At 37.3% G+C, this 10,296-nt stretch overlaps 1 long non-coding RNA gene across 1 annotated transcript; it reads left to right on the top strand.

The window, feature by feature from the left end:
* The first annotated feature begins 3,759 nt into the window (after window positions 1-3,759).
* On the top strand, window positions 3,760-9,607 carry LOC148125658 (uncharacterized). The gene is made up of 2 exons (XR_015743912.1): window positions 3,760-5,761; window positions 8,402-9,607. It is a non-coding gene; the product is annotated as an uncharacterized LOC148125658 (long non-coding RNA).
* The last annotated feature ends 689 nt before the right edge of the window (window positions 9,608-10,296 follow it).

Raw genomic sequence — 10,296 nt, 5'->3', positions numbered from 1 at the left:
CTGAAGGGCCAGAAAAATGGGCAAGCTTTCGACTCGTCCGGGACTCTTCGTGAAGCGATCCGCCAACCTTAAGAAGAAACGATCCCAAAGTAATGCTAGGGATCGTGTCTGGAGATTCTCAGCCATCCAGGTCATGGTTGTCCCAAGGGTGCTTTCAGACATACCATCCTCCTGAGCCATCTCTGAAGGTTGGGTTGGGGTTTGCACGTTTCTCCTCTTTCTCCAAGTGAGAGTTTTGGGAAAGAGAGAAATCAACTCTTATTTTATTTTATTTTATTAGTTTAGTTTAGTTTGTCAATTGCTTACAAGATAAAAGGTATAAGTAAAAACATAGTTATGAATACATGGATACATATAAGAAAAATAAAAAATAAATAAAAGAAACAATAGGACAGGGATGGTAGGCATGTTGGTGTGCTTATGCACGCCCCCTACAGATCTTTAGGAAAGGGATGAGGTCAATAGTAGAAAGTCTAAGGTATTCATTGACAGGTAGGACATTGCAATGTATGATTTTATATACTATAGGTTTTCTAGGTCTAGAATTTCAAGTCTGGTGGCATAAGGTATTCTGCAACAAGTAGAGGAGTGGAGAACTCTTGTGAAATATTTCTGGACTTTCTCAACTGTGCTGATATCAGATACATAATGTGGGTTCCAGACTGGTGAGCTGTATTCAAGTATTGGTCTAGCAAATATTAAGTATGCTCTAGTTATTAGTGTAATATTACCGGAGAAAAAGCTACATAAGATTAGGTTAACAACTCTTAATGCCGTTTTGGCTATGTAATTTCAGTGGGCTCTAGCACTTAGATCATTAGAGATGAGTACTGCAAGATCCTTGACAGAGTTTGGATCATCAACAAGGTCTTGACTATTCAGCCTGTATTTTATTTTCTGATTTTTTTTTTGCCAATATATAAGAGAGCATTTATTTGTTGAGAATTGAAGTTGCCATTTGTTTAACCATTCTGATACACAGTCAAGGTTTTTTTGAAGGGTAGCAGTATTGTCTGTGGTGTTGAATAGCTTTACATCATCAGCGAAGAGAACACAGTTGCTCATGATATGATTACAGAGGTCATTTGTGTAGAGTATGAAGAGAGTTGGTCCTAGAACACTGCCTTGGGGGACACCACTGTTGACAGGTACAGGATTTGATAGGACACTCCCAATTTTGACCATTTGTTGTCTGTTTGACAGGAATGCTTCTATCCAGTTATGCAGTTGTCCAGATATACCATAAGGTCATTGGAGCTTATTTCTGATAAAATAATCAGATTAGAAAGTAGCACATGGAAGTGACACCAAGTCCAGTCCATACTTAGATTGTTCACTGCTTCAGATTCCCTCTCCAGAGGGACTTTGGGATATATGGGAAGCAATGGTGGGATTCAGCCAGTTTGCACCACTTCAGGAGAACCGGTTGTTAAGTTTCTGAGCAGTTTGATGAACTGGTTGCTGGAAGAAATCATTAGGGCAGAGAACCGGTTGTTAAATTATTTGAATCCCACCACTGATGGGAAGCCATATAAAAGATATATCTGCAATGCATTAAAGTAGCTGTATCTTTACCCAGGATCTTAAGAGAAGACAGCTACCTTAAGACATTTGCAAGCAGGTACTATAATTTCACTTTTGAACTGCAGGAAATAGATTCTGCAGGTCACCTCCAAAGTTCTCTAAAGCCCTACAAAATAAAGCATAGTTTATGTTGTATATCAATCTTGCATAAGTGACATAAGAAATAAACACACAGTGAATCACACCCAATAATTCACTGCTGTAAAGGGTTTTTAAGTAGCTCCTGTATATATAGCATACAGCGTAAGCCACAAATATCTTGTCTCTCACTTCTATGTATGATTTTAATCATATTGACATGGCTGTACAAACCCAAAACAAATCATAGAAAAGCAGGAAAAATATTACAATAGCAAAAAATCTACATGTAGTGAACCATTATTGTAGAAGGATTGAAGTAATTCCTCTTTAAAAATTACCCCCTTAGAGCGAACAAAGAACATTTGTGTCGGATGAAATGTAGTTTGAGATGGCTTTCTCTGTGTTTTTTTTTTAAAGCTTGACTAAGAATGCAACATTTGATAACAGCTAGACTAACAGCTAGAAAGCTTCAGAAGGCAAGGCCAAAAGCTATTATCTTAAAGGGGGAAAAATCCAACAGAAGCCAGTTGAATAGTTGCCAGTTTTTTTAATGTGTGTGCTTATTAAGATGCTTTCTTATTCTCTACAGAAAGGTATCATGCTAACATTTACTGTTGTGAGTTGCTAATCTGTGTTCAAAGCTGAGCTCTATTCTCATAGCCTCTAGAAGATAAATTGAGTGGGAAGCTGTTTCCTACCTCTAAAATTGCTGATAGCATATTCACTGCATTTAGACATCACCTCAAGTTACAACTTTTGATGATTTCCCCCTAACTAAAAGATCTGGGTGCACTAGCACTTTGTTGCAAAATTATTTCTGTTTTCTTACTAACGGGAACAACTAAAACAAAGCTAGCGGCTCTGTCCAGAGCCAAAACAATGTTAAGAGACAGAGAAGACAAGAGTTTGCAGTTCACTATGGATTAGGTTCAAATGTTGAACTGAGACATGCTTTTCTTTTCTGTGTTTTGTTATGTTTGTTGGGTTGAAATCACGTACCATAAGCTTTAAACTAGGGTTTATAAAACAACAGGTGTTCATTCAGATATTTTAAGACAAAGTACATTAACAACTCTGTGAACTCAGCTAAAAGTATATAAATGGGAAGAATAATATGTAAGTCTGTTCTGGCTTAGCAGTTAGGCAGTTTGATATATAATAAAACACTGAGATTTTATTGAGTACTCAAATAATCTCAGTAAAGGAAAAGCAGAGTATCTTCCAGGATGTTCAACAATTCCTCTCCATTAGTTATGGGTATACATTTGAAGAACACCAGCTTGTCCATCTTCAGGTCCCTATTTTTATTTGCAAAGTGATGAATCTAAAATAAGGGAAATGTCTCTACAATCATAGTTTATCAAAACATATGGTTAATCACCTGACACCTCTCAGGTCCTGTTAGTTGAAAATTAAGAAAATTGTGATTCCAACATCTGGAAGGCATCAACACTGGGGTCTAATGGAAGCCATAGTGGATATATAGTAGATGTTTTCTACTAGAAATGACTACTATCATCCACATTCACAGGCACCATGGTGGAGAAAACTCATGTTGATTTTACATATGTATATTGGATTTCTCATACTGAGTTAATTATCAGACAGTTACTGTATACCTATTCATTGAAGCTAAAGAATAAGAATTAGGTCTAGTATATACCAAAAGTTACACCATAATGTGATATGTTAAAGTGTATCAAGGTGTATCATCTAAACTAGACTTAAGGACTTCAACTCCCAGAATTCTCCAGCCAGCTATGCTGATAGCATATTCACTGCATTTAGACCTTTAGGCTATGGAGAATTCTGGGAGTTGAAGTCCACAAGTCTTAAAGTTGCCAAGTTTGGAGACCTCTGATCTAAACTCACTGTGTTTTATTCATTAAACCATAGTTAAAGAATCCATGGCTTGGTGTGATATGTGAATCCACCAGCCATCTCTAAAGATTTACTGAAATGAAGCTGCATAGATTTTTAAGATGAGAAAGAAGTTGGTTTCTCATTTCCAATACAGTAGCTACTTCCAGAAGGATAATATGTAGCAAAAATGGTTGAAAAGTAGATTTAACTGAGGTGCCTTAAGTGAAGGAAACAAGCTTGCCTATACCTTAACATTTATCAGTTCCCTATGTAAGAATCTGGGCCATCTAAACTCATTTCAAACCTATCCCCACTGTTCCAATTTAAGCTACTTTCCTTTTGAAGCCCATTAACTTGAACAAAGGAATATCAGCTTGGATCTATTTTGGATTTTTCCCCCTTAAATCCTAGAGCATTTGGCACATTCATTAGTATATTCTGGAAGATGAAAGTAGCTATTGTCTCTAAAGTGGAAGATGAAGGCTTTTGAAACTTTAATCTATTTCAGCTTTCTGTAGAAACAAGTGAGAAAGATGTTTCTTAGGAATATGAACGCTTTCCTACAAATTTGTAAGGATGCCCTTTTTGCTACAATTTACCTCACTATGAAAGAGCAACCTGGAAAAAGATTTTTTTTTTTTAAAGAGGAAAAGATCAGAAATTTGGCAAGGCATTCTTAAACATTTGAAATGGCCCTCAGGTGAGCTTGGTTCTGCATCGGTGTGATTTTCTTGAAAATAGAACAAGTGGTTTGCCTTTGTTTTTTTCCTGTTTGGTTTATCAACCTTCTACTATAGTCTCAAACCCTGAGATTATTAAACGTTCCCTACTGAAGTTCATATTGGAGCCAAATATATTTAACTTCTGTATTATGGAGGGTTGACTAAGTGCTGAAGAGCTTACCAGCTTTAGATGGCAAAACCCGAACTAATTCCAATGAAATCTCTGAAGTGCTTCTTCCCTGGATTTATAACTGAATATTAGATTGCAATTGTTGATATTGTTCTCATATTTAAGTCCACGATTCATGCTTGCCTATGAAACTCAGCTCTTAAGGAGTCAACCTTCAGATTAATACAATCAACGTTAGAAGATTACACGTAGCGTTGTCACAAAAAGCAGATGTCCAGAGACATTTAGGAATGATAGGAAACAGGAATTTTCAAGATGCGCTATGATGTATAATTGTAACACACAAAGACACGTGACATGACATGCAATGTTACAGAAAGACCAGATTCTTAGTTAATGGATTTTCTTACAGAAATAACAACAGTCTCTGGGCATGACTGTTGAAGAAAATTTTCACAGTCAGTTTGATTTGATGAAGAAACCCTGTTTAAATCCAGCATCAGACATAATCTCCTGTTTTACATCATTTCCCTCCTTTCAAGGTTTAATAAAGAGGTAAAGAGGCAGATGATGCCAATCAATAAGCATTCAGCCACAGGGGAAAGATTTCTCCTTTAGTGAAATATCCTTCCATCATATATATATACAAACTGCACCTTCATGTTTAATATTTGGGAAGCTTTTTAATACCTGTGTTTTTTCCATGCACATTTGGGGACCAAATAGGTGATATACCTAAGTTAGTTATTAATCTGGTTATTTTAAAATTATGCAGTGCCATCATTGGTTTAGTGTTCCAATATTTGATGGGCTGCCACAGAGAGGAAGGGATCAAGCTATTTTCCAAAGCACCTTAAGGCCAGACAAGGAATAATGGATGGAAACTGAATAAGGAGAGATTCAACCTGGAAATAAGGATAAATTTTCTGACAGAACAATCAACTAATGGAACAGAAGTTGCCTTCAGAAGTTCTGGGAGATTCATCACTGAAAGCTTTCAAGAAGAGACTGGACTGCAATCTGTCAGAAATGGTATAGGGTTTCCTGCTTGGGCAGAGAGTTGGACTAGATGACCTACAAGGTCCCTTCCAACTCTGTTAATCTGATTATGCTTTATACCATATTCATTTATGCTTCTATGATTTTATCATATTGATGATTTGTTAATTATTGCAATGTATATATGTTATATGTAATTATAGGTGGATGCTGCTAAATGAAGACTAGAGACTGAAGTGGTATGAAAACATCAGTAATCATTAAAAATAAATATATCGCTTGTATGTATAGGGAAGGATAACAGAAGTAGAAGCTCTGCCTTTTTTCGGGGAGAAAGAAGATAGAAATTAATAAACGGGGAATGTAATTCCTGTCACTTCAGGTAATGGTTCATATTATGAATGAGACATCTGTGGCTTTCAGCAGCAGACAAAGAACTGTGTATCACTATTTTTAAAGTACTACATCCATTTATATAAGAAAGTAGTGACCAGCCTATTTCAAATGCAAAATTAACTGGCACACATCTGGATGTCATTTGGTTTTAGGTCAAAGCCTCTTTATTTTCCAAGGCTTTTTAATTTTTTGGTGCTGTCTTCTCTGATTTGATACCTTTCCTTTTGGTTCACCCATTATATAGCACCTTCCCCAAATAAGTGTACCGTTGTACTGCTTTTTATATCACTTGAGAATTCTTATAGTTTTTGGTTCCTGTCTATCTGCTGTTTTGTACTGTTGTGTTTTAATATTATTGTTTGCATTGTCTAAACTTTGTCATTTTTGTAAGTCTTTCTGGATACACAAGGTATAAATAAATCAAAGATCCATGTGTTTATGTATTGATTCTGCTTAGCTGAGAGATTTGTATAATAAAACTAATTTTTAAAAATGCTATATGAGAATCTACCAGGAATGGCTAAAGATTTTTTTTTTTTCATGCCAAAATCATGGTTGGATTTCCATCTGAATAACCATCCATATAGAAAAAATATATAATTAGCAGAAAAAACCTTCCCTTAGTAGAAAATGTGTCTGTGTTTTTCTTCTCATGACCTCCTGACATTTATGAGAAATTCAGAAGAGCCAGTAAATACAAGGCAGGGATTTTTAAAAAATTGATTAATGGTGAATCCCAAATGCATTTTGCTAGGTACATTTTATTGTTATTCATGAAATTATGCTCTCAGCATCTTTAGAAAACATTAAGTATTTCATTTGATTTTCAATATGTGCAGATCTGTTCCTTGTTGTGGTTTTCAAGGGTTCCTTTCTCAATGGGACTTCCCAAAGAAGCCTTCTGTTGGGTTAAAAAAGGCCAAGGACATACAGTGGTGGCATGAGAAACAATGCTGATTGCTGGAAATTATCTCGAAAAATGGTATTGTAGCTCCTTTGAGGCCTACTTGGGTGGATAGAACCATCCTCAGAATCACATACACTGACTTTGGCATAAATAAATAAACCACTTATGGTTGGACTTAACCATAGTACACAAAATTATCTGCTACAATGTCCTACCAGTCAATGATTACTTCAGCTTCAACTGCAACAATACAAGAGCACACAACAGATACAAACTCTATGTAAAATGCTCCAAACTTGATTGCAGAAAGTACGATTTCAGCAAGAGTAGTCAATGCCTGGAATGCACTGCCTGAATCTGTTGTTACATCCTCAAACTCCCACTCCTTTAACCTTAAACTATCCACAATTGACCTCACCCCATTCCTAAGAGGTCTGTAAGGCGTGCATAAGTGCCAGTGATTCAAATTTTTTACTACCAGTTCTGTGGGCGTGGCTTGGTGGGCATGGCTTGGCTTGGTGGGTATGGCAGGGGAAGGATATTGCAAAATCCCATTCCCTTCCCACCCCACTAACCTGCTTTCCAGCACCAATCTCCTGTGCAGGGCAACAAAAGAAGACCCAGCCGATCAGCTGGGGCTCAGGAGGCAGAGTATAGATGCGGGGAGGGCCAGTCAGAGGTGGTATTTGCTGGTTCTCTGGACTACTCAAAATTTCTGCTACCGGTTCTCCAGAACTGATCAGAACCTTCTGAATACCACCTCTGATAAGTGCACAATTGTGCCTACCGTCCCTGTCCTATTGTCCTCATTTATTTGTACATATTTCCTGTATTCATACTCATGTTTATTCTTATACATATTATCTGGTAAGCGATTGACAAATAAAATAAAAAATAAAAAAATGATTTGCATATATGAGAAAATTTGAAGCATTCGTCAACTCATGTACATTTGTATTTGAGCTTAAGTACTTCTTTTCAACTCAGCCATTCTTTCCTCAATCTGATTGTATTCTTTGCAACCATTTTTTTTCTGTTTAAGCACATTGCACAATACCCTTTTCCCATGCTTTTTTTTGTGAGGGGCAGTATTCTTTCCAATTCACATCCTCTTTCATTTCATGACTTCTCCATTCACCCTTTTCTCACACCTTCTGTTAGCATAATTCCACAGGCCTTTCTGGCAGTCTGCAATGAATTTTGTTTTGTTCTTTTTCCGCATGTCTGCTTTCTATTATTATGTTGGGAAACATTTTTTCATACAGGACTTGTACTACTTCTGCAGTTGTTCTACTTTCATGTAACTTCTCTTTTATTCCCCTTATCCTTTCCACGGCCAAATAATGATCTGTTCCACATTAGGGGCCTCTGATTATCTTTAAATTCTTCACTAATTTCTTGCAAAAAAAAAAATTAAAACAAATCATGCATTTTAAGTTAACACTAAGACTGCTACTTAACCATGTGCTAGAAATAAATCAACCCAATCAACCTTATCACACATTTACTATTCGCATTCAGTCTAGGTTCCTGAATGAGCCAGTGGCTCATATACCCTCATCTCATTTCCATTCACCCAATCGTATCATCTTAACAAAATATTTTTTCTTCTGAATTACATCTATTCAGAATGATGCACAGCTTTTATTAAAACTCATTCTTGGTGCTTTCATTGTCAGTTTTCCCTGCAGCATAACATGTATGTGATTATTCCCCCAGATGCTTCCCCAGACGCCTCTCCAGATGTTAGTTCAAAGGACAATATGCCAGTCTCCAATACACCGGGAGGGGAGGCGGCTGAAGGCTCCAAAGCAAAGGCTATGAGTCCAAGGAAGATGGAGTGGCTATAGGGAGAGTGATTGGATGAACAGCTGGATGAGAATGGGGCGGTTGAGGCACAACTGCAACAGGACAACCCTGAGGCTTCGGGTGGGGGAGCATTCAGCTGCAGCTGGTCAGTAATGATGAAGAGGAACTACCTTCTCCACCTAATCCAAGACCTTATGCCACCAGACTCGAAATTCTAGACCTAGAAAATCTAGAACTACGCCACCTTTGGTCCAATCTAAGTATAGTATATAAAATCATACATTGCAATGTCCTACCAGTCAATGAACAGTTCAGCTTCAACCACAACAACACAAGAGCAAACAATAGAGACAAACTCAAGGTTAATCGCACCAAACTTGATTGCAGGAAATATGACTTCAGCAACAGAGCGGTCAATGTCCGGAGTACTCTACCTGACTGTGGTTTTTTTCCCCAAACCCCAAAAACTTTAACCTTAGACTATTGACCTCACCCCTTTCCTAAGAGGTCTGTAGGGGGCGTGCATAAGTGCACCAACGTGCCTACCGCCCTGTCCTATTGTTTCTTTTATTTATTTTTAAATTTTCTTATATGTATCCATGTATTCATAACTATATTTTTTACTTATACCTATTATCTTGTAAGCAATTGACAAATAAAAAAATAAATAAATAAAGTGGAGAAAAGGCAGGAGCAGCAGAAGACAGTTCAACTACTCATCAAGCAACAGCCTCGTCCCTCCAACTTAATGGGCTGCACCAGGAGCTGGCTGATTAGCACAGCAGAAGGAAGGGAACAATGTGTCATTTCTGGCCATGTGTGCTCCTGTGCTCATGACTCTTGACTTGGAATTTGGATTGTTTTGTGGACTCTGGACTTGTCTCTGCCTGTGGATGTCCTTTGACTTTGTAGACTTGGCTCTGATTCCTGGACTTACTCTTTGTCTTGTGGACTTGCCTTGGCTTTCTGGGCTTGTCTTGCTCTCATGGACTGGCCTTGACAGTGGATTTTCCTTGCCTTGAATTCATTGAGGGTGTTCTATTTGTTGGCGAAGGAAATTTCTGAGGAATATTAATTCAGAGCTGGAATCTCCAATAAAGACTCCTAACTTCTCAATGAGTGTGTATATGAGAGAGAGAGAGCAGGACAACCTATGAGCCCTATATTCATATTGATTTACAACATCTTAGATGATACCAGTTCCTACTTTGAATTATACATTTTAGGCATTCTTCCGTTCATAACTATACCTATAGCTTCATTTCCATACTTGTATTGCTAAATTGAACAAAACTCTGGGTTTTACATGGAGAGTACTTTAAAACATGATAAATCAAATATCTGGGCTTCACATTCTTAATTATAAGGAAATGTCTTCTTAGTCCAGACTTTAAACATCTATTATCATGGCTAAAATAAGCTCTTCAAAAGTTGCCGCCAAATTGTAATTCTTAATATGTCAAAAGTTAGATACTATCTAATGCCTATGTTGCAATAATATTAATTGATTATGATTAATTGATTATGTACCACTAGGTTGGTATCAGTTCTCAGCAACCACCTAGATAGATTTTCTCCATGATCTGTCCCTCATCTTTTCTCCATGATGATCTGGCTCTTCAACATTTCCAATGACGCATTTCCTATAATGGAGTTTATCTACCTGGTTGTTGATTGTCCTTTTTCTTTTCATCATTCCAGGCAGGGATGGGATGCTACTGGCATAACAACTAGTTCAGTGATTGTGCACTTTGTGCGCATATGTCCTAGGATTAAAGTTAAACCACTGCACCTCTCAGCTGTTT

Source organism: Pseudonaja textilis, chromosome 5 (assembly GCF_049901715.1).
Source record: "Pseudonaja textilis isolate UNSWEBS1 chromosome 5, rPseTex1.2, whole genome shotgun sequence".
NCBI lineage: Eukaryota > Metazoa > Chordata > Lepidosauria > Squamata > Elapidae > Pseudonaja > Pseudonaja textilis.
The sequence above is the reverse complement of the archived record's forward strand: the minus strand, read 5'-3'. Positions and strand labels throughout refer to the sequence as shown.